Here is a 4658-nt window from a genome sequence, read left to right as displayed (position 1 = left end):
GCTTTGGGAGAAACTGCTCCCTGTATCACCTGGTAGCAGCAATTACTTTGGTGATCATGACAGATCAATGATTGTGATAAGAGGAGGAGGAGGAAGATGATAAGTTCAGGGAAGGGGGGGGTGGACTTCTTGGGGATGGAGGGGAGAAGAGGTTGGTACCCAAGTGGGAAGAGGGAGAAAAGGAGGAGAGACTAGAGTCACGAAGATGAACTTTGTGTGAGAGACACCAAGGGACAGAGAAGGGAGCCCAGGCAGGGAGCTGGTGCTTGAGGAGATCAGGGCAAACACCAGGATGAAGGGCCAGAGGCAGAGTTTAAGGCCCCATCATTGTGAGGCTGGGTAACAGCATGTGGGTATAGGGTGCAGAAGGAGCCTAGTGGCCTTGGACATTTGGGAAAGCGGAGGAATGGTGACTTGCCTTTGTGTGTGTGGGTCAAAGAGGTCTAAGGGCCTCACTGATCTGTTGGTAACTCCACATCTCTAAATAGGGCCAACAGAGGCCCAAAAAGACTCCCTTTAGAGAAATGGAAATAAAAACAAAACTAAATAAATTGGACCTAATAATGAAACTTAAAAGCTTTTGCACAGCAAAGGAAACCATAAACAAGACAAAAAGACAACCCTCAGAATGGGAAAAAATATTTGCAAACGAAGCAACTGACAAGGATTAATCTCCAAAATTTACAAGTAGCTCATGCAGCTCAATATCAAAAAAACAAACAACCCAATCCAAAAATGGGCAGAAGACCTAAATAGACATTTCTCCAAAGAAGACATACAGATGGCCAACAAATACATGAAAGGATGCTCAACATCACTAATCATTAGAGAAATGCAAATCAAAACCACAGTGAGGTATCACCTCACACCTGTCAGAATGGCCATCATCAAAAAATCTACAAACGATAAATGCTGGAGATGGTGTGGAGAAAAGGGAACCCTCCTGCACTGTTGGTGGGAATGTAAATTGATATAGCCACTATGGAGAACAGTATGGAGTTTCCTTAAAAAACTAAAAATAGAACTACCATACGACCCAGCAATCCCACTACTGGGCATATACCCTGAGAAAACCATAATTCAAAGAGAGTCATGTACCACAATGTTCACTGCAGCTCTATTTACAATAGGCAGGACATGGAAGCAACCTAAGTGTCCATCGACAGATGAATGGATAAAGAAGGTGTGGCACATATATACAATGGAATATTATTCAGCCATAAAGAGAAATGAAATTGAGTTATTTGTAGTGAGGTGGATGGACCTAGAGTTTGTCATACAGAGTGAAGTAAGTGAGAAAGAGAAAAACAAATACCGTATGCTAACACATATATATGGAATCTAAAAAAAAAAAAAGTTCTGATGAACCTAGGGGCGGGACATAGAGAATGGACTTGAGGACACAGGGAGGGGGAAGGGTAAGTTGGGACGAAGTGAGAGAGTAGTATTGACATATTTACACACTACCAAATGTAAAATAGATAGCTAGTGGAAAGCAGCTGCATAGCACAGGGAGATTAGCTCAGTGCTTTGTGACCACCTAGAGGGGTGGGATAGGGAGGGAGGGAGGGAGATGCAAGATGGAGGGGATATAGGGATATATGTGTACATATAGCTGATTCACTTTGTTATACAGCAGAAACTAACACAACATTGTATAGCAATTATACTCCAGTAAAGATGTTAAAAAAACAAAACAAAACAAAACAAGACTCCCTTGAGTCAGCCCAAGATGAGGGAGTGCATGTGGTCTCCTTGGGGTTATTGGGAGACTCTGTCCAGGTATATCTCCCCAGGGGACCTTGCCAATAACCCTGCATGTGTTTCTAACACCAGTGTTTCCTAATAAATTGTTATTCATTAGTTGGGTCAGAAAGTGTGCTTTCTATATTACATTTTATTTTTGGCTGTGTTGGGTCTTCGTTGCTGCGTGCAGGCTTTCTCTAGTTGTGGCGAGCGGGGGCTACTCTTTGTTGCGGTGCACGGGCTTCTCATTGTGGTGGCTTCTCTTGTTGCGGAGCACGGGCTCTAGGTGCGTGGGCTTCAGTAGTTGTGGCATGCAGGCTCAGTAGTTGTGGTGCACAGGCTTAGCTGCTCTGCGGCATGTGGGATCTTCCCAGACCAGGGCTCAAACCTGTGTCCCTGCATTGGCAGGCAGATTCTTAACCACTGCACCACCAGGGAAGTCCCATAAATTACATTTTTTTTTTTAATACCTCCCAGAAATTCTGGTTTGGATGGGGCATGTACTCTGTTTTGTATTCTTTTCCTTGGAGCCTTGTTGGGTTTGATTGGTGAAGAGATCATAAGGAAGTTCATTGTAAATAAAAGGAAGCAGGATGGAACTTCGTACCAGAGAAGGAAACATGGATGTCATCAAAGAGGAGGACACAGAACGAGGGTGGAGGGATCCCAAAGACACACTTCTTCTACTTCTCAAATGGGTGCTTGCCCCCAGCCCAGCAGGGTGCCTCTGGATGGGGGCTGGTCCAGTGGGGGTGTTGTGGGAGATTTGGAGGCAAAATATAGGCCCAGAGACTCACCTAGAACTGGGGTTAGAATGGCATCCAGGTTGTGTCAGTAGAGTTTTGATTGTGCTGGGAAATCACACTGCTGATAATCCAAATGGAATTAACACCTTTTGTTGTTAACTTGACACTTCTCACCCAAGCTAATGAACAGCTTACTGTAAAACTAAACTGGTAACTTTAGGGGCCTGGAAAAGAGTTCCCGACTTTCCGCAGACCCACCCTCACTTTATTGAACTTGGAAACTTCTGTGTTAGTCTTGCATTAATCCTTCTTGAGCTGGCACAACACGATTGTGCTGGGAAGTCATGGAATTCACCACATTCATCCTTTAATTAGAATAAACTTGGATTTAAAAGCTTCTATGTGATTTGGAAAAATCCAATCTTTGGTCTCAGACTGCTAAATCCTCTGAGAATTTTGAAATGCAAATATACAAAGCATAATACAGTGTTAGGTTCTATTAATCTGAAGAGTATGTGAGTCATTTTAAACCTAGAGTATTTCAGACTTAGTCATTTCCTTCATATGAAATCCAACTTTCCAGCATAAAAGTTATGAAGGGCAAGGTTTTCCAGCATATAGAACTACATACACATCTTCAGTGTGGGAACTGGGTATGGAGGTAGGATTGCTAATGGGCTTTGCAGCATTTTATTGCAACTGTGGTTAAACTTTTTTTTTTTTTTTGCTTCATCCAAACTTTGCTTCTCATAAACTTTCTTCTCTATTTTTCTCTCCTCTTTATTCTTCGTGCTGTTTGGCTCTACTGGGTGTTCATTTTCTCCAGTGAGTTTCACATGAAGAAAGTGTCTGCAGCAGAACACAGTGCTTTGAATCCCCTCCCATATCATGGTGGTTCACGGAGATGCTGAAGTGTAATTCCCAGTTCTCTGCACAGTAGGTGCTCGACAGACATGTGCTGAATGAATGGATTTTTAGAACAGCATAAAATTTTTAAAAATGATAGAAATTCTCTCTTCTGAGTGGGTTAAAACACTGACATTTAACCATTATAAGGACACTGGAAGTCACAAGCATCTCATTGAGGGGTTTATACTTATATCTTGATTTTTCTTCTTTTTCTTGTAAATAGGGATTTAAAATATACTATTTTTCTCTCGATCATGTCATTTGTTTCTAAGAATTGTGAGACGGGCAGAGTGATAGTACATCAATTATACCTCAACTTAAAAAAAGAGAAAAAAAAGAAGGAAGAGCCATGCAATAATTATTACCCTCATTTCATGGATGAGGAAAATGGAGTCCAGAAACATTGATAATAAAAACTAGGGCAAGAACACAGAAATTCTTAGTCCAGTTCTTTTTGTATTTTACTTCCCTCCTTTCAGGAGAAGGCAGACTTAACTGTGGTGAATAGTCTGTGGGGAGCTGTGGTGGTCGTTACTGCTATTCAATAAATATTTCCAGGCACATGGTTACTTCCCTGCACCCTTTGGGGTGTAATATGGCCATATGATTTGCTTTGGTTAATGACACATGTAGAGATGACACTGCCATTTCCAGGCAGAAACTTTAAGAATCAGTGGCTATATCCCTTCCAACCTATGCAGGGAAAATGGAAGCACATGCCAAGATAAAGCTTTCAGCAACCTGGCATCTAAGGTGGAAAGAATCCCTCTACTGACACATACTGGACAATGTGTGTAAGTGATAAATTATTATCATTGCTTTATTGAAGTATAATTGACATACAATATAATATTAGTTTCAGGTGTACAACATAGTGATTTGACATTTGTATACACTGGGAAATGATCCCCACAAAAAGTCTAGTTACCATCTGTCACCCTACAAAGTTCCAAGTTTTCTTTTCTTCTTGTCATGAGATCTTTTAAGATTTACTTTCTTAGTAACTTCCAAATTTGTACTACAATATTATTGACTATAGTCCTCATGCTTGTACATTACACCCCCATGATTTATTTATTTTATAACTGAAGTTTGTACCCCTTGACCTCTTCACCCATTTCACCCACCCCTCGTCTCCCTCCCCTCTAGCAACCACCCATCTGTTCTCTGTATCTTTGAGTGTTGTTTTGTTTGTTTTGTTTTTCAGATTCCACATATAAGTAAAATCATATGATTTTTGTCTTTCTCTGATAAATT

Source organism: Balaenoptera ricei, chromosome 2, assembly GCF_028023285.1.
Source record: "Balaenoptera ricei isolate mBalRic1 chromosome 2, mBalRic1.hap2, whole genome shotgun sequence".
Lineage (NCBI taxonomy): Eukaryota > Metazoa > Chordata > Mammalia > Artiodactyla > Balaenopteridae > Balaenoptera > Balaenoptera ricei.
Note: the sequence above shows the minus strand (reverse complement) of the source record.